We start from the raw sequence: 21,377 nt of genomic DNA, 5'->3' as shown, positions 1-21,377 counted from the left end.
CTCTGACAAGGTTACATCTGGGTTGGGAGATGAGTGATTGGTACATGAAACAACTGGGGGAAAATACTGGGGGGATAAAATCAAGTGTTAGGGTCCTAGGTTCAGATTGCAAGCACTATAGAAATTCAGAAGCAAGAAAGATCACAGGAGGAGAGAAATCAAAGAGCAGTCACTTTGAAAGGGATTGCAAGAAGCCACTCTTCCTGTCTCAGATGTCAGCAATAAACTCTAGCTCTTACCACCCTGGGAAAGACCGAAATCAACATCATGTGATATTCCACACCTGCCCTAGACCATTCCAGCACATCGCACTCTGAGAACAGCATACTCACCACCCAGAGAAGGAAATCAATTATGGACTCTTGAAAGTTCTACAATAGTTTAAAACTGAAAAAGCAAAGAATTTCTGTTCATGCTGTGTAGGTTCTTTGTGATGAATTATGAAATTCACTCTTCTAGTCTGTGGATTGAGATTTATACCTGCCATATCCATAGACAAAGACATGTTCATTTTTGTTCAAATTTAGGAAACTGTAGCTACCATTCCATAATCTAAAATGCAGTATATAATTTGAATGTATGAGCCAGCTGTTAGGTAGAAGGTCCCTCAATGTGAGTTTCACCAATTGTTTCCTCATAATTAGTCATTTTATGTTTTAGAACTCTATTTCTATTTTATGCCTCCATCAGGCCAGTCTCTTGGGTAGGGGACCTAAGGCAGTCATTTCAGGTCCAAGCTGGAAGGCTTTATCATTAGGCACTGTACCTTACCCCTGTTGACTAAGTATCATTGGGATGAAATTTCAAAATCTCTATCGTTAAGAGGAGTATCTCAGAGAGCCTATGAAAGATGCTGATATTATGGACCCTTTCAAATACACTGTCTTGGTTGTACTCTCCTCGACCCTTCACCTTCTCAGGGATGGCTGTGGCCCTGTTCCTGTATGGTGATGAAAACAATATAAGTCCATTTGGAAATCTCACCACTTTTCCTCAGTTCACAAATGAGTTCTGGAGGGTCCTGGAAGTGCTAAGTTGTCAGGGTCTGAGTTGAGGGTTCTCCACTACAAACTTTTCTCTTCTGGTGGGTATCTACTGACCTGTCACCACCATGGTTGATCCTTGGGCCTTGGTTCTTAAAGCCACTTTGAAAATTCCTGGTCCTTTCTGGACTGCTGGCGCTTTCTATGACATTCTTACCTCTCTCATACTCAGAGAGCAGGGAACTTGGTGAATGAAACTGTATCCCTGACTTCCTAGGCCCTGCTGCTCCCCCAGAGCCCGAATCTTGCAGAGCCTTTCTCTGTATAAATCACTGAGCCATGTATGCAGTCATCGCTTCTTCCCTCCCCCACTGACTCCTAACTCCTCAGGCCAGAGAACGCTTTTCTAACCTGGAGCCAAAGAATTCTTGCATTTATTCATAATTTTTTTAATGTAGACCAGTGGTTCTCAAAGTGTGGTCCCTGGACCGGCGGCATCAATGTCACCCAGGAACTTGTTAACATGCAAAGCGTCTTCCCCTCTACCCAGCGCTACTTAATCAGAAACTCTTAGAGTAAGGTTTACTGATCCTTGTTTTAATAAGCTCTCCAGTTGACTCTGATGCTAGATAAACTTTGAAAAATACTAATCTATTCCATGATTTCTGTTTCTTCCCCTGGTGCATTGGTTCTCAGATGTTAATATACATCAGAATCTCTAGATGGCTTGTTAAAACAGATTGTCGGGTCCACCTGCAAAATTTCTGATTCATTAAGCTGAAGAGAGTCCTGAGACCTTGCATTTCTAACAAATTTCCAGGTGATGCTGATGCTGCTCTTCTGGGGACCACATTTCAGAGAACCCTTGCTCCATGAAGAAGTTTTAGCTCCATAATTGTGAATTCTTTTCCCAGTCTCTCCCAGTCAGATCCATCTAGTTATTATTGCTAAAGTAACCAAATATATTCTCTAGGAATCTACTTACATGTGGTTATTTCTGATCCAAAACCATCTCTCACAGATTTGACAAGGGCATATGCTAATGTTTTTGAAAGCCAAGAGCTGATGTTAGGCCAGCAGGGCTTAATCTTTTTCATCCCAGATTCCTCTCCAATTCAAGGGCTCCCAAGGCTAGTCCATCTGTAGGACATCCTACAAGATTCAAAAGGAGAAAAAGAGTCCATTGTTTATCTCATAAGATCTGGCTTACAAACAGCAGATCAGAGTTTGTTTGGCTCCTTACCAGAATTCAGAGGTTGAGAAAAAATATGATTGTTGAGGAATACAGAAGAGTTAGAGAAAATGGGATGAACAAGAAGGTCGGGGGGGGGGGGGTGGGGCGCGGTGCGCAGAAGAATGAGCAAATGCTTTGAGAGTCATTGAGGTGAAAGCTTTTTGTCATGATTTGGGGCAGAAGGGAGAAGAAATTTAACCTCATGAAATCTTGCAGTTTAATTTTTGGTTTCAACATCCCCAGATTTAAGGAGAATAAAAAGTGGCCACCAACTCCCATCCCTGCTTTGTTGTATTTAAATTCACTTCCTTGCCTGCAGCATCATCAGGGTCCCCAAAGCCCTTGATCCCATTTATTTTTTACCTGGCCTCCTGAAGCGACACAAAGTCTTTTTGGCTTAATTACCACAGAACAATTGCTTAAGTCTGCAGGGCACAGCCACACTTCCAGCTAGGCAAGCAGCCACTTCAGAGAACTCTTTATCCTAAATTTGATCTTTTTTTCCTAAAATTCTATTTTGTTAAGTGGCCCGCATGATTCTGAAAGTACCGCCCAAAAAACATACTGAATATTAGTTACCATAATTATTGGGATGGTTCAGCATCATTTATTAATAATGCCAAGGACTGTTATTATTAAGCTAGTGCCGAGGGTTCCCAGAACATAAATAGGACTATTCCACTTGCGGTAAAGTTGCAAAGACTTTTTTGCTGAAATAGCACTCCTATTGCCACTATAGAGACATAGATTCCTCTCTTTATACTGATGTTCCAAAGAATGGCGTTACTTGTGTTTTTTCAGATACTTGCTATGATTTCCTACCTCTTCCTTTTTACTCTTTCTGGCATTAAACACAGCCCTTTATTTCTTGTGTCATGCAATAAATATTTATTGAGTTGAATTGAATTAAAATAAACTCTTGAGACTTCCAGTTATATAGAGTAGAATCAAAGCTTCTCTTTCACTCTACTCTGTGAAACCAACAATGCCAACAGCAATACCAAAACAACAATAGCAACCACAGAAAAGAATATGAAATAAGGAAGAAGCAAAGCTAGGGAACAACAGTCTATGATAAATAGTTGTCAAGTATAGTAATTTGTGTACCAAATACAAGGACACAGCCAGGGATGGGCACATGGCTTGACAGACTTGAAAAGCAAAAGCATTTCTTCAAAGTAGCTGGCCATGCTAAGAACCAAGTCAGTTTTTACTTTGTTGTATTAGTAGATTTGGCAGGGTACAGGTGTGGTTGTGTGAGAATCCCATACCTGGTTTAACACCAGAGACAGAAAGGAGATGAGGAGCTGAATGATAACCTGAATGGACCTACCATTTCTACAAGAAAAGGCTGTCAGATTGATGGGGGAGATGAGTGAACAAACATGTGACGATCAGTTCAGCTGCTGCTGCTGCTGATAAAGAAGATAATGAGGAACATTTTACATTCACAGATAGGTATGCTCTTTAGCAAATCCAGATAAGGAAGTAGTCTCAGGTAATGTAGTCTATTGCAAGTTTTCTGAAGAATGCTTTGTTATGTTTCTAAGTTGATATATTAATAAACATTTAAGTGACATGCTCTGAAAACTATATAGAATATATAATAAGATACATTGTGTCCAAATCCAAATGCAATGTAGAAATATATCTTTAATAAAAACTTAAATCAGAAAATGAGGAATAATAATTACTAAATCACCATTAAGAAAGAAACATTGCATGCTAGAGGCAAGGGAACTTATTACTTACCCCGAAAGTGGCACCAGAACATTAGACTGGGAACATGCAGTGTAGATGTACATGGTGGGAGAGTGTGAGAAAGCCCTAAGCCCAAGGTGCCTTCTGTCTCTACTCAGTTCATGAACCCTTCCTGCACAATCTTTCATAAATAATTGATCCACGAGGAACTGGTCTCATTCAAAGTTGAGTAATAATCAAAAAGCAGTCACATAGAAAAAAGTACACAGCAAACAAAAATCAGGTAAATGATATTCACCAGATGAAGACTTGTACCACAGAATGTTTCCCCCGATCACAATTAATTAAAAAATGTGGCCCCTAGAAATAAGAAACTAAAGAGGAGATAAAAGTATTCAAATATGTGGTGAAAGGAGGTGAAGCGTGAGTAGTCAAAGCTTTGGGAAAGATGAAAGAGTAAAATAAAACATTATAGCTTCAGAAGCCTCAAGAGACTCAGCAAAATCAATGAGAGAAAAGACAGGAGAGAGACAAATGTAAAAAAAAAAAAAAGACTCTGAGACAAGAAGGAACATACAGAAGATAATGGAAAACTATCCTTACTCTATTAGAAGAAAAGAATAGGTTAAATAGGAAAAGGTGCAAAAGGTATAATAGAAAAAATTTTGGAGGATAATGAAGACTTGAATCTCCTGACCTCACTATCTTTAGGACTTTACTCAAATTTCACATTATCAGTAAGGTTTTCCCTGATGTCCATATTTAAAATATCCACCTGGATTCTGTCTCCCTTCCCTACTTCATTTTCCTCCAGGCAATACCTGAAATTTACACTGAATGGAATGATCAGTATCTTAGACACCACAGGAAAAAGATATAAGTTCAGATAAAATGCATAAAGCGAAAAAATCTGAGGACAACTTGAGCAAAACACCGCTGTAATGAGACAGTTCCAAGCAGTCTAAAATATATGTGGTTGGAATCCAAGAATGAGGAAGGAGACAAAAAAAAAAAAAAAAAAAAAATTGAGGTCGTAATGGCTGGAAAATGTCTAAATTTGATAAATACTCTAAACCTGAAAACACAAGAAGCCCAACGAGCCACAGATGAAATACAAAGAAAGTCACATCTGGATACATCACAATCAAATTGTTGAAAAGTACTAGTGATAAGTAGAAAATTAATTGTAAAGGCAGGCAGGGGCTAGGCGGAGAGGAGGCTACAATACAGAGAGAAGAGCAAAGATAAGAAGGACAGCCAACTTTTATCAGAGCCAGAGCACAGTAAAGCAATATCTTCAAAGTATCAAAAGAAAAGTGTCAACCAAGAATTCTATAAACTACAAACATCTCTTTCAAATACGAAAGTTAATTGTCAATTTTTATTTTCTATTACGATTTTTTTTCACAGATTTTAAAAAGGTGAATAAAAGCTTAGAATGTTTATTTCCAGCAGGCTTATGCTACAAATAATGTTGAAAGAAGTTCTTCAGATAGAAGAATATGATACTGGAAGAACTTTGGATCTACACAAAGGGATAAAGAACACTGAACATGGTAAGTATGTGTTTAAACAAAGATACTTTATTTTTCACTTTTAAAATCTCTTTAGAAGATAATTGACTAAAGAAAATAACCATGTATGTAGAGGTTTGTAATATGCAGAACTAAAATATATGACAACAATGTGTTTGTTTGAGGGGAGAAGAAGTAGGAGTACACTGTTGTAAGGTCCTCAAAATATGTAGGAAGTGTTAGAAAATTATTTGAAGGTAGATGACAATAAGAGAAAGGTATATGCTATGAAATGTAGGGCAACTGCCACACACAAAAAAGGTAAATCAATAAGTCAATCTCATTGATAAAATAGAATACTAATTTTTTTTTAACTTTAAGAAGTAGGAAACGGAGAAAAAAGAAGCAAAGGATAGATGGGACAGATAGAAAACAAATAGCAAAAGGATATATTTAAACCCAACCATGTTACTAATTGCATTCTATGTAAAGGACATAGAGATTTCTATAAGAAGTCCACATTATATATAAAGATATAAATAGGATAAAAATAGGAAAGCTAAAAACACTGATTTGAAGAATGCTAGAGTGATTATATCAACATCACACAAGAAAGATTTCACAACAAGGGATATAACTAGGAGTTAATAATAGTTTTAAATTTGTTTGAAATGACTGTTTTTGACAACTTTGTTAAGTTTTATCATTGCTTTGGAGGGCATATCTTCTGAGCTCCTCATTCAGGCCTCCTGAAAATTCCACACCTCCCTCCCCCCACCCCTGGAGTGCTATAAGAATGATTATTGAATTTATTAAATGCCTTTTTAGCATCTTTGATATGATCAAAATTTTCCCTTTTTGCTCCAACAAATTACTCTGATAGACTTCCTATGTACATTCCTTGAATAAATCCTATTCATGTTGTTTTATTCTTTAGTTATCCAGCTAGATTCTATTTGCTTTTTTAAAAAGTTTTTTTTTTTTTTTTGCAATTGTACACATAAGTGAGATTATAGTCATTTATTTCTTATTCACAAAGTTTTGGTATAAAAGTTGTTGAGGCTTTGTAGAATGAATCAGGAACTTCTGTATTTTTTTCTATGGCTTAGAATCATTTAAATTACATAGGAACCAGGCGTTCTTTAAAGGTTAGATAGATTTCAGCTATGAAACCAGTAGGTAACATTTTCAGCGGAAAATCTTTTTGACCTTTCCATTGTCTTCTCTGGTAATTGGTCTATTCAAAAATTTTCATGTCTTCTTCTTGAGTTAATTTTGGCCATTTATATTTATCTGAGAAATTATCCATGTCCTCTGGATTTGCAAATTTCTTGCCACTGAGTTTCATATAATTGTCTTATACATTTTTAAAAACTCTTTCACATTGTAATTTGTCTCTTTCCATCCCCAGTTTTTCATATTTTTGCTTTCTCTTATTTTCTTAAGTTTGTAGTAGGTTATGTATTTTATTGGTTCTTTTGAAATACCAGCATTTGGATTCATTAAGCATTCTACTAAATTTTCTCATTTTGTTAGATTCAGTTTTTATCTCTATAAATTCTCTTTTCTTAAATTGCAAAAAATAAAATAAAATTCCTATACAGGCATAGGCAGAAAATTTCTTCTTTTTTATCTTTCTTATTTAAAATAATAAAGGCATTATGACCATGTATTATCATTTTTTAACTCTGAGGACATCTTTGTGTATGGTAAGTTCATGTATGAAGTGTTTTCCTTTTCCATTGCTTTTTATAGAGTTAATCATGTTAGTTTTGAGATCTCCTTGATCTAATGGCTATTTAGAAGTATGTATTTTTACTTTCCAAGTAGTTAATATTTTCTACTTTGGGTCAATATTTTATTGTTTATTCTAAATTTTATTAGGTTATTAATAATCTTAATTTATACTGTTTTCTTTTGGGACATGTATATTAATGATTTCTACAAATATCTGATGGTATATGAAGACTGTATATTTTCCACTAGAGGTTTCCAAAACTATTCTAAAGATTTATTAAATTGAATTTGTTGATATACTACTCAATCTCTCATTTTCTTTATGTTTAAGTATCAGATTCTCCGATTCTGAAAGAAGAGAACTGACTTCTCCCTCTCTGATTGCATTATAAGTACATTCTAGGAGGTTTGCTCTGTGTATTAAGCTCTTATTTTATTAGGTGAAGAAAGCATATAGCTATTATAGCCTCATAAATATTGTGCTTTTTAATAATCACATTATATTCATCTGTACCTGCATCATTGTGTTACATTTATCAGTACTTTTAACCTTACTTTCCTCTTTGCCTAATTTTAATATTACCACTCCTTTGGTTTGTTTGCACATATTAGTTTTGTACCTGTCAATGTCTTTATTTCTCGGGGAGGGGAGCAAATAGTTTATTTAGTAAAACAGAAATATAATTAGATTTCACCAAGTTTACAGTTATTCAGCCTTCTTTGTTGAGCTCTCCTGAGTGGGTAGCCATTCCCTTCTCCAGGGCATCTTCCCAACCTAGGGATGGAACCTAGGTCTCCTGCATTGCGGATGGATTCTTTACCAACTCAGCCACTAGGGAACCCCCCCTCGAAAGACCTGAGATTCATTCTAATAACACATTTTAAATTTGCCCTAAAAGGCTCAATAGAGATTAAAACTACTTGTTTTCTGTGAAATCTCTAGAAAAGGGGTACAGGCAAATCTATTTGCAGGTCAAGAATAAAAATGCAGATGTGGAAAATGGACCCAAGGACGCTGGTGGGGAAGAGAGAGAGGTGGGACTAACTGGGAGATAGCACTGACATAGCGCATACTGTCATGTGTGAAGCGGCTTGTGGGAACCTGCTGTGTAGCACAGGGGGCCCGGCCTGGTGCCCTGGGATGGCCTGCGTGCTCAGTTGCGTCCAGCTCTTTGCGACCCTATGGACTGTAGCTCGTCAGGATCCTCTGTCCGTATGATTTTCCAGGCAAGGTTACTGGAGTGGTTTGCCATTTTGTCCTCCAGGGGATCTTCCTGACCCAGGGAATCTTCCTGATCCAGGGATGGAAACTACACCTCCTGCATCTCCTGCATTGGCAGGTGGATTCTTTACCTCTGAGCCACCTAGGAAGCCCCTGTGATGACCAAATGGGTGGAAAGGATTAGGGGTGGGAGGGGTTAGAGGGAGGGGACAATGCATATATATAGCTGATTCACCCTGCTGTACGGCAGAGACTAACACAACATTGCAATTACACGCCAATAAAAAGAGTGCTTTAAAAGCATTGTCTTAAAAAGCAAAGACAAGAACTTTCTATCTTTCCTATAACTATTCTTATCTAATTATTCATTTAAGGGTGGTTAATAAAAAAAAGTTAGCTTAATTATAAAACTTTTGCTTTCTTCTAGATAAAGTTATGTTTAGAGTTGACCACCATGACAAATTTTTTACTTATATACTCACATTAAATTCTAGCAAGCACTGTTTTTATGGAGTCATGACCCAGATAATCATGATGATGTGATCACTAATCTAGAGCCAGACATCTTGGAATGTGAAATCAAGTGGGCCTTAGAAAGAATCACTACGAGCAAAGCTAGTGGAGGTGATGGAATTCCAGCTGAGATGTTTCAAATCCTGAAAGATGATGCTGTGAAAGTGCTGCACTCAGTATGCCAGCAAATTTGGAAAACTCAGCAGTGGCCACAGGACTAGAAAGGGTCAGTTTTCATTCCAATTCCAAAGAAGGGCAATGCCAAAGAATGCTCAAACTACCGCACAGTTGCACTCATCTCACATGCTAGTAGAGTAAGTAATGCTCAAAATTCTCCAAGCCAGGCTTCAGCAATACGTGAACCATGAACTTCCTGATGTTCAAGCTGGTTTTAGAAAAGGCAGAGGAACCAGAGATTAAATTGCCAACATCCGCTGGATCATGGAAAAAGCAAGAGAGTTCCAGAAAAACATGTATTTCTGCTTTATTGACTATGCCAAAGCCTTTGACTGTGTGGATCACAATAAACTGTGGAAAATTCTGAAAGAGATGGGAATACCAGACCACCTGACCTGCCTCTTGACAAATCTGTATGCAGTTAGAACTGGACATGGAACAACAGACTGGTTCCAAATAGGAAAAAGAGTATGTCAAGGCTGTATATTGTCACCCTGCTTATTTAACTTACATGCAGAGTACATCATGAGAAACGCTGGACTGGAAGAAACACAAGCTGGAATCAAGATTGCTGGGAGAAATATCAATAACCTCAGATATGCAGATGACACCACCCTTATGGCAGAAAGTGAAGAGGAACTAAAAAGCCTCTTGATGAAAGTGAAAGAGGAAAGTGAAAAAGTTGGCTTTAAGCTCAACATTCAGAAAATGAAGATCATGGCATCCAGTCCCATCACTTCATGGGAAATAGATGGGGAAACAGTGGAAACAGTGTCAGACTTTATTTTGGGGGGCTCCAAAATCACTGCAGATGGTGACTGCAGCCATGAAATTAAAAGACGCTTACTGCTTGGAAGGAAAGTTATGACCAACCTAGATAGCATATTCAAAAGCAGAGACATTACTTTGCTGACTGAAGTCTGTCTAGTCAAGGCTATGGTTTTTCCTGTGGTCATGTATGGATGTGAGAGTTGGACTGTGAGGAAGGCTGAGCGCCGAAGAATTGATGCTTTTGAACTGTGGTGTTGGAGAAGACTCTTGAGAGTCCCTTGGACTGCAAGGAGATCCAACCAGTCCATTCTGAAGGAGATCAGCCCTGGGATTTCTTTGGAAGGAATGATGCTAAAGCTGAAGCTCCAGTACTTTGGCCACCTCATGCAAAGAGTTTACTCATTGGAAAAGACTCTGATGCTGGGAAGGATTGGGGGCAGGAAGAGAAGGGGACGACAGAGGATGAGATGGCTAGATGGCATCACTGACTCAATGAACATGAGTCTGAGTGAACTCTAGGAGATGGTGATGGACAGGGAGGCCTGGCATGCTGCGATTCATGGGGTCACAAAGAGTCAGACACGACTGAGCGACTAAACTGACACAGAGAAAAGTGCATATAGTTCACAGAATTTTTACAAAGTGAACACGTCTGTGACTACTGCCCAGATCAATATACAGAACAATATCAGCACCTCAGAGCCCTCCCTGAAGCTGCTCCCAGTCCCTGACCCCCCAAACTTAACCACTGTTCTGACCCCCATAAGCATAATTTAGTTTTGCCTATTTTGAATTTTATATAAAAGATGTTATACAGTATGTGTGTGTGTGCTAAGTTGCTTCAGTCTCGTCTGATTCTTTGTGACCCCACAGACTGTAGCCCTCCAGGCTCCTTTGTCCATGGGATTCTCCAGGCAAGAATACTGAAGTGGGTTGCCATTCCCTTTTGCAAGGGATCCTCCCGACCCGGGGATTGAATCCGTGCCTCTTATGTCTCCTGCACTGGCAGGAGGGTTCTTTACCACTAGAACCACCTGGGAAGCCCAATGTCATACGGTATACCCCCACTTTGTGTGTCATTTCTTTTGCCAAAGTTATGTTTGTGCATTTTTCCCATGTTCTTGTGTGTGGTAGTAGATTATATTTTTATTGCTGCATAGTATTCCATGATATAAATATACCAATGTTTCTTTATCTAGTCTATCACTGATGAACATTTATTTTTACTTTTGGCAATTACAAATTATATTACTATAATATTTTGTGTACATGTATTTCTGTGTATGTTTGCTTGATCCATAATTTCTTTTCCTAGATATATACTTCACAAAAATTCATAGACCTATACATCTATGATTTTTAAAAAAAATATAAATTTATTTATTTTAATTGGAGGCTAATTACTTTACAATATTCTATTGGTTTTGCCATACATCAACATGAATCCACCACAGGTGTACAAGTGTTCCCCATCCTGAACCCCCTCCCACTTTCCTCCCCGTACCATTCCTCAGGGTCATCCCAGTGCACCAACCCCAAGCATCCTGTATCCTGCATCGAACCTGGACTGGCGATTCATTTCATATATGATATTATACATATTTCAATGCCATTCTCCCAAATCATCCCACCCTCTCCCTCTCCCACAGAGTCCAAAAGACTGTTCTATACATCTGTGTCTCTTATGCTGTCTTGCAAACAGGGTTATCGTTACCATCTTTCTAAATTCCATATATATGTGTTAGTATACTGTATTGGTGTTTTTCTTTCTGGCTTACTTCACTCTGTATAACAGGCTCCAGTTTCATCCACCTCATTAGAACTGATTCAAATGTATTCTTTTTAATGGCCGAGTAATACTCCATTGTGTATATGTACCACAGCTTTCTTATCCATTCATCTGCTGATGGGCATCTAGGTTGCTTCTATGTCCTAGCTATTATAAACAGTGCTGCGATGAACATTGGGGTACACATGTCTCTTTCAATTCTGGTTTCCTCGGTGTGTATGCCCAGCAGTGGGATTGCTGGGTCATAAGGCAGTTCTATTTCCAGTTTTTTAAGGAATCTCCACACTCTTCTCCATAGTGGTTGTACTAGATTGCATTCCCACCAACGGTGAAGAGGGTTCCCTTTTCTCCACACCCTCTCCAGCATTTATTGCGTGGAGACTTTTGGACCGCAGCCATTCTGACTGGTGTGAAATGGTACCTCATTGTGGTTTTGATTTGCATTTCTCTGATAATGAGTGATGTTGAGCATCTTTTCATGAGTTTGTCAGCCATCTGTATGTCTAAAAATATGGAATACTTCACGAATTTGCATGTCATCCTTGCGCAGGGGCCATGCTAATCTTCTCTGTATCGTTCCAATTTTTAGTATATGTGCTGCCGAAGCGAGCACTCTATGATTTATTGTATGTATGTTACACTTCAGTAACATGTTTACTTAATAAAAGATAAAAGAGAATGTAAATAGGAATCAAAATTAAGAAGAAATAAGGTCAGTCTCAAGAAATATTTAAAAAAATAATAAAAGAATATTATAGCATTTGAAAACCTACGTATAACAAACACCAAGAAATTACAAGATGTCAAAACTGACACAAAATGATACAGATAGCTTAGATACACCAGTTAAATACCAAGAGTACTTAAATATCAATTATTGCTAGCTGAAAGGGTGTCTAAAATGCAAACCATCCCCTCAGATCTCAAGTACAGATGGTTTTTTACATTAGCATTACTAACATTTCAAGGAAGGATCAATTTCTGTTTTATAACAGTACTTAAAGAACGTAGGAAATGAATTGCCCAGGTTATTATGTGAGGCCAGTGTAATGACTTCATAAGAAGATAGGAATAAAACAAAAAAATACACAATAGAAAATGATAGGTCTGTTTCACTTATGATCAAAAATGCCAAACTATGTAAAAAATTAATTATCCCTTTTAACCCTGGAATGAAGGGATGGTTTAACAGGAGAAAAGTTTGTCAACATAGTTCACCAATGAGTAGACTAGCATAAAATATTTTTATTTATTAAAATATTATTAATCTCAATTGATGTAGAAAAATTATTTGATAAAACATAAGTAAGTCAATATCTATTTATAAGTCTATCAGGAAACAAGGAACTGCAGGGACTCACTTTAACTGAAAACTCACAACAAAAACTACACTTATGGAAAAACTGAAGATGCAGTTCCTTTCTAATTGGGAACAAGAAAAAAAATATTATCATTGCTACTATGTAACATAAATTGGAAGTTTTTTTCAAGCAATAAGAGACAGGGGAAAAGAGCTGTAAGTATAGGAAGGGAAAAACAAAAAGCCTTATTACCTATCCATTGGTAGTGATAAATGACTTCCTTAAAAAAATCAGAAGCATAAATCATAAAGAAAAAAAACTGAATTCAATTTTGTCAAGGTAAAAATTGCTGTTCAACAAGATATAACATTGATAAAGTTAACAGACAGATAATAGTTTGGGAGAAAAGATTTTCATTGTCTAACACGAATCAAGCAACTATATCCAGCACTAGAAGGGAGCTTTTGCAAAAATCAGCAAGTGGAATAATCATCGTGGAAAAACTAGGCAAATGCCATGAACAGGTAATTTCCAGAAGGGGAGACCTTAAGTGCTATGACAAATAAAAGACGTTCAAAGTCATTAGCTATCATAAACGTTCTACCATTTGAGTGATGAAATTCGGAAAGCAGGATGAGCCTATATCAGCAGGGACGCTGTGACTGGAAAACAGTGAAGGGAAAGACAGCAACAGGTAAAAGAGGTTGGCACTGAAGATCATGTCAGAATTTTTCAGCTGTGGTAAGTACGAATCAGTCAGTTTAGTCGCTCAGTCGAGTCCTGCTCTTTGTGATCTCATGGACTGCAGCACGCCAGGCCTCCCTGTTCATCACCAATTCCTGGAGTTTACTCAAACTCATGTTCATTGAGTCGGTGATGCCATCCAACCATCTCATCCTCTGTCGTCCCCTTCTCCTCCTGCCCCCAATCCCTCCCAGCATCAGGGTCTTTTTCAATGAGTCAGTTCTTCCCATCAGGTGGCCAAAGGATTGGAGTTTCAGCTTCAGCATCAGTCCTTCCAACGAATATTCAGGACTTATTTCCTTTAGGATGGACTGGTTGGACCTCCTTGCAGTCCAAGTGACTCTCAAGAGTCTTTTCCAACACCACAGTTCAAAAGCATCAATTCTTCAGTGTTCAGCTTTCTTTATAGTCCTACTCTCACATCCATACATGACCACTGGAAAAACCATAGCCTTAACTAAACGGACCTTTGTTGGTAAAGTAATGTCTCTGCTTTTTAATATGCTGTCTAGTTTGGTCATAACTTTTTCTTCCAAGGAACAGGTGTCTTTTAATTTCATGGCTGTAGTCACCATCTGCAGTGGTTTTGGAGCTCAACAAAATAAAGTCTGTCACTGTTTCCACTGTTTCCCCATCTATTTGCCATGAAGTGATGGGACAAGATGCCGTGATCTTAGTTTTCTGAATGTTGAGTTTTAGGCCAATTTTTCACTCTCCTCTTTCACTTTCATCAAGAGGGTCTTTAGTTTTTCTTCTCTTTCTGACATAAGGGTCATCTGCATATCTGAGGTTATTGATATTTCTCCCAACAATCTTGATTCCAGCTTGTGCTTCATCTAGTCCAACATTTCTCATGATCCGGGAGTTGGTGATGGACAGGGAGGCCTGGCGTGCTGCGATTCATGGGGTCGCAAGGAGTCGGACACGACTGAGCGACTGAACTGAATTGAACTGAACTCTGCACATAAGTCAAATAAGCAGGGTGACAATATGCAGCCTTGACATACTCCTTTCCCGATTTGGAACCAGTCTGTTGTTCCGTGTCCAGTTCTAACTGTTGCTTCTTGACTTGCATACAGATTTCTTAGGAGGCAGGTAAGGTGGTCTGGTATTCCCATCTCCTTAAACATTTCCACAATTTGCTGTGATTCACGCAGTCAAAGGCTTTGGTGTAGTCAATATAGCAGAAGTAGATGATTTTCTGGAACTCTCTTGCTTTTTCGATGATCCAGTGGATGTTGGCAATTTGATCTCTGGTTCCTCTGCCTTTTCTAAATCCAGCTTAAATATGAATAGCTTTCAGTTAAATATGAATATTTATTTCAGGTAAATACGAATATTTATTTTAGGTAAATATGAATAGCTTTCAGTTAATGGCTCTTAGGGGCTTTTATGCCGGAGATGGGAGATGTGACCTGGCATTACTAATAGTATTGGCAGATCATTTAAGCATTAGCATTCAAGATTGTTTTTTTCAGACTATAGATAAGAGTCTGAAATGTTGTGAAGACACACACACACATAAGACCAAACAAACAAATGTAGAACTTTGATTCTATGAGAATGTGCTCAGAAATTAAAAGAAGTAGAAGCATTTTTAGCTGAATGGCGTTAGGATAGTCCTGCTGATTCTTGAATCTGCAGTATCATCAAGGGTTTCTCTGCCAGTTTGGGCATAGTTCTTTTCTGTACATTGACTTTTCTTGAGTAGTAAGCGATTGGAGCCCAGGGACAGCTGGACAGAGGGACAGCACAGAGGGATGCCTCAGTGCTTTATATTTATCAGACTACATTAACACAGATGTTGAAGGCACATGTTGCCTAATATTTCAGAAAATAATCTTCATTCTGCTGCATTCAATGGAGTCTCTGTATCCAGTAGAGGACGCAGTGTCCCAGAAAAGGTTACCTTTCTTAGAAGAATTATGTAAATATCTAGTTACTGAGCAAAATCTTGAGGTTGTTTACTTTGGAGTGCTATGGATCACCTATTGTTGTTTAATTGCCAAGTTGTATCTGACTATTTATGACTCCACAGACAGCAGCCCTGCCAGGCTCCTCTGTCCATGGGATTCTCCAAGCAAAAATACTGGAATGGGTTGCCATTTCCTTCTCCAGGGGATCTTCCCAGCCCAGGGATTGAGCCCATGTCTCCTGAAGTGGCAGGCATATTCTTTACCACTGCACCACATGGGAAGCCCATGGATCACCTACACCTCATCGTGAATACAATGAAGTACCTCCAGCAGCCCAGCTGTGAAAGATGAGGAGAGGATCCTGGTGGTTCTAATTTCACATTTCTCTTTATTTATAAACTTGCTGTAACAAGTGATGATGGGCCTCATAATTCTTTCACCCGAATGTTCATTTTAAGCCCATGAGTGGGACAATTATAGAATCACATCTGGAATCCTGGAAAGAGAAGTTTCCATGAAGCACAGAAAAACCTCTGCAGCAACAGAAATGGGAACAATCCCTTTGATCAGTTTTCCAGTAAAGTGCTGCACAACAGACTGCTCCAAAACTGAGTGTTTAACTTTCAGCTTCTACATTAAATCTCATGATTTTGTGAGTCAGGAATGCAGGGAGAGCTCAGCTGGGCAATTCTACTACACCATATGGTGTCATGTGGGGTCATTCAATAGTATTCGAGCAGGGGTTGTCTGGTCTGGAGGGTCTAAGGCATTTTCACTCTCATTTGGTATCTTCTGGAAAATGGCAGGAAGCTGGGCTCTGTTGGATTCCTCTTCCCCTCTCTGAAGTCTCAGGGCTTCTTCTTGTGGTCTCTTAAGCAGTATACTTAAGCCTTTTGGCATCCCAGGACTCCAAGAGACCAATGGAGAAGTTGCCAGCCTCTCAAAGAATATCCCAGAACTGGAGTAATGCCATTTCTGCTTTACTATATTGGTCAAGGTGCTCACAGGCCAGCCCAAAATCATAGGCGGAAGGGGAATTAGACTCCACCTCCTAGCGGGAGGAGTGTCAAGGAATTTTAACCCACATGATAGGGGACAATTATTTGTGCTGTTACGGTACCCAAATAGCACTGATGGACAGTACTTTCTAGTGGTGAGAACATAGCCTCTACAGTTGAACTGCCTGGGTTCAAATCCAAGCCTTACGATTTCAGCTATGTGACTTTGTAAGTCTAAAAAAAATCAAATTTATTAAGATATAATTCATATGCAGTGACATGTATTCACTTTAAGCGTGAATTTCTATAAATTTTGTCAAATTTATATACCTGTATAACTACCAATACAATCAAGATGAAGAGCATTTCCATCACCCTAAAATGCTTCCTTGTACTACTTTTCAGCTAACCTGAAACCTCTAATCCAAGCAATCCCTGATCTACTTTCTATCACTATAGATTAGATTTGTCTCTTCTAGAGTTTTATGTAAATGGAATCATATAGTATGTACTCTTATATCTAACTTATTTCACTTGGCATGGTTTTGAGATTCATGCATTTTTTTTTTTTTGCACATTTCGCTATTCCTTTTCATTTTCCAGATGTATTCTGTTATATAGATATACTAGAATTTGTTCATTCATCTATTGATGGACTTATGAGTTATTTCCAATTTAGGCTATTGTGAAAAAACCTGCTAGGAACTTTTGTGTATAAGTATTTGTGTAGACATATGTTTTTACTTCTCTTCAGCAAGTTCCTATGAGTGAGAATGCTGGGTGTCACTAAATATAGGCTTACCTTAAATTGTGAAGATGTTTTCATAGTGATTTTTATCATACTGCACCCCATACCAATATGAGAGCAGCAGTTGCTCAATAACCTTATCAACACTTAATATTGTCTTTAACCACTCAAATGCATAGATATGTGGGTACCGCATTATTATTTTAATGTGCACTTCCCCATGAGCAGTGATGCTGAGGAGCTTTTTATATGCCACTAACACTTTAATCTTTTGTACAGAGTCTATTCAAGTTTGGGGGACATGTTTTTTAATTCTTTACATGCTTCAGTCTGCTCATCAGAAAAATAATTGGAAAAAAAAATGAGATAATTATACATACCACATGGCATCTTTATAAGGATTAAATAAACTAATATATGTAAAAGCAGCTAAACAAGTCCTGGAATATAGTATATTAATTTATTACTGTAGCTATAACAAATTACCAGAAACTTAAATGTATAAACAATAAAATTTATTATCATACGGTTTTATAGGACAAATATTTGACACAGGTCTCACTGGGTTAAAACTAAGTTGCTGTTGAGACTGTGCTCTTTTCCGGAGACTCTGGGTGGAGGGAATTTTTCTAGCTTCTAAAGGACATTCACATTTCTTGGCTTGTGGGCCCCCTTCCTCTGTCTTCAAAGCCAAAAACAATGATCTCTCTGTCTTTCTTTTGCTGTCAGGTCTCTATTTGACACTCTCCCGTTTTGTATCCTCCTCTTCCACTTTTAAGGAATCCTGTGAGTACATTGGGCCCACCCAAATAACCTGAAATAATCTTCCTAGATGATTATATGATTATCAAACTTAATTCCATCTGCAGTCTAATTCTTCCCCATGTATCATAACATATTCACACCTTCCAGGGATTAGGACATGAGCATCTTTGAAAGCCATTATTCTGCCTACCACACATAGAAAATTAGCCTTTCTTTGTATTATTATTACTAAGACTTGAGTTAAAGAGTTAAAGACTTGCAGAGTTAAAAGGCTTGCATTCAAATCCTGGTTTGTCACAGCCATGTGGTATTGGGCAAGTTAATTTCCTTTCTGAATTTCCATTTGCTTAGCTACAGAATTACCGACAATCACATGACCCACCTTTACAGAATTTTTGTGAGGAATGCGTAAGACAGGATAAGTGAAAGTGCTATATATCCCACCTGAAGCAAACACATCTGATTTCCAGCTAAAATGGTGAATTAAATGTATAAAGTTATCTTACCTCGCTAGAGAAACTCCACTAAAGTAAAAGAATGAAAATGTGACCCCCCACCCCGGCCCCGCCAAAAAAAAGCCAGCAAATTGCTGAAGCAGAGGATTAACGGAACAGTGAAGTGGTGACTAAGTTCTAGCAGAGGGAATGTCCCTGAGAAAGACACTCCGTTGCCCGGCAGACGTCCGGGAAGGGGAAGGCTGAGAGGCACCAGGGGCTGGGGAAGGTGGGGATAGAGCCCTAGGCTGGAGTTAGGGACAGGGGGAAAGCCTGTTAAACTCCTGGCCCTGCTCTGGCCTGGGAGCAGCCAGATGACTACAGGAGGCCAGCAGTTCATTATTTGGAGAAACTGAACCAAAAAAGGTGCACAGTGGAGGGCAAAGGAAATAATTCATGGTGGAACACTGGAGGCTCAGCAAGTAGATACATTGCCCGACTCCTTCCACATACAGGGATAGAAACCAGGTTGGAACTGAAAGAATTTTTCCCAGCAGAAACCAAGTGTTCCCAGAGAAAAGACTTTAACAGATGAGTTTCCCTAATAAGTTTCATGTGGCCTTCTACTCTGCAATGATATCAACTGCCAGCTGACTTTTTAGTGCCTCAGTCCTAAATGTGATTAGTCAGTTCAGGATTACAGACATTTGAAGAAAGTCTTCAATATAAAGGACAGAGAAGAAAACAAATAAATAGGAAGAAAGAACTTGAATGAAAATGGCAAAGCAGGGGGCAGAATAGAATGTAAAATAGTTATAGTATACATTCTCAGAGAGAGAAGAAAGATATTGCCTTGATTGGGAAGAACAGTGTACTGTAAAAACACAAAATCAGAGAATAAGAAAGAGCTCTTGGATATTAAATATATAATTACTGAAAGCAGAGCTAAATACTCATCCAGTCTAGTTGGAAGTCAATAGATAGTATCAAAATGTATAAATCAATAGGTGCAGTACACAATAAGCATGTTATTTGGAAATGTGTAGCAAATATCCAGATAACTAGCTACCCCCAAACCAAATAGTTTTAACTGGAAGGCTCTGGACTGAAGAACTAGAAGTTAGAAATCAGTAGGGTGTGGATCTGGAAGCTTATTCCACTTTGATTTAAGTTTTATTTAGTTCCCTTTGTCCCTTTGTGAAAAAAAATATTGTAGTAAAATATATGTAGCATAAAACTTACCATAAAAGACATTCAGTTTGTTCACAAGGTTGTGTAACCCTCACCACTATGTCAGTCTCTGGATATTTTCTTTGATCCAAAGGAAATCTGCCTATTAAAAAGTCACTCTATCTCCTCTCCTTCCATTGCCTGGCAACCATCGATCTGCTTTCTGTCTTCGTGAATTTGCTGATTCTGGATATTTCCTATAAATGGAATCGAATAATATATGGCCTTTGGTAAGTGTCTTCTTTCACTTAGCACGTTTTTAAGGTCCACCCACCCTGTGGCAAGTCCTGGTACTTCACTTCTTCCTGTGACTGAATAATATTCCATTGGTGAATAGACCACATTTTGTTTTTCCACTCATCAGTTGATGAACATTTGACTTGTTTCTACCTTTTAGCTGTTGTGAATAGCCCTGCTATAAACATCTGTGTGAAGTTTTTGTTGACTACCTGTTTTCAGTTGCTTGGGGTGTGTACCCAGGAGTACAATTCCTATGTCATGAGCAACTCCATTTTTAACAATGCAAACCCACCAAACTGTTTTCCACAGTGGTTACACCATTTTATGTTCCAACCAGCAGTGTGCAAGTGTTCCAGTGTCTCCACATTCTCATCCACACTTGTCCATTTGTCTTTTGATGAAACTAAAAATTTACGGAGCTCTCAGTAGAACGAAAAATGATGTATAGAAAGCACTGTGATAGATCAACAGTATTAAAACAAAACCACAAGGTGATATCGTTAATAAAGTTTGGGGACTGTTGGAGCCTTACCAGGTATATTAATTTCCTTGCTGCTGTAACAAACTACTACAAACTTAAAGGCTTCACCCAACAGAAAATTGTTCTCTGGAGGTCAAAGTACAAAATGGGTCCTACCTTGCTAAAATCAAGATGTTGATAAGGCTGCGTTCCACTCTGGAGGCTCCAGGGAGAATCTGCTTTCTTGTCTTTACTTCCTTCTCTCCTTCAGCTTCTAGAGATAGTCAGCATTCCTAGACTCTTCTCCGTATTCAGAGCTAGCAGGGTAGCATTTCCTCTCCTCTCTGACCCTCTCCATTTTTACATCTCCCTCCTCTGACTCTGATCCTCCTGCTCTCTTATAAGGACGCTGTGATTACACTGGGCTCACGTGGGTCATCCAAGATCATTTTCCCATCCCCAAATGCTAAACTTAATCCCAGCTGCAAAACCCTTTTGCCATGTAAGTTAAGGTGTTCACAGGTTCTGGGGGTTGGGATGTGGATGTTTTTAGAAGGCTATTATTCAGCCTGCCACACCAGGGAAACCATTGTAAACGAAAGTCTCACATGGAGAAGCAGTCAGAAAGGGCCTTGTCAAGTAGAAAGTGGGAAAGTGATCTGGAGAATTTCTAAACCTCCCAAGCTTTAGTTGTCTAAGCTAAGTTTAGTTTGGTAAAAGGATAAACATGTTATCTACTGTACATTTGTGCAGCTTCGAAAAATGTCAGTTTCTCCATCTAGAGCACTGCTTTCTTTAAAAAAAAAAAAAAAGTCTTTTTGGTAGGGGGGCTGTGCTGCATGGCATGCAAGATCTTAGTTCCCTGACCAGGGATGGAACCCGTGTCCCCTACACTGGAAG

At 38.5% G+C, this 21,377-nt stretch overlaps 1 non-coding gene across 1 annotated transcript; it reads right to left on the bottom strand.

Moving 5' to 3' along the window:
- Positions 1–12,146: 12,146 nt before the first annotated feature.
- On the bottom strand, positions 12,147–12,254 carry LOC128061914 (U6 spliceosomal RNA). Its single transcript, XR_008200765.1, has one exon. It is a non-coding gene; the product is annotated as a U6 spliceosomal RNA (small nuclear RNA).
- Positions 12,255–21,377: the final 9,123 nt, after the last annotated feature.

Source organism: Budorcas taxicolor, chromosome 16 (genome assembly GCF_023091745.1).
Source record: "Budorcas taxicolor isolate Tak-1 chromosome 16, Takin1.1, whole genome shotgun sequence".
In the NCBI taxonomy this organism is placed as follows: domain Eukaryota; kingdom Metazoa; phylum Chordata; class Mammalia; order Artiodactyla; family Bovidae; genus Budorcas; species Budorcas taxicolor.
The sequence above is the reverse complement of the archived record's forward strand: the minus strand, read 5'-3'. Positions and strand labels throughout refer to the sequence as shown.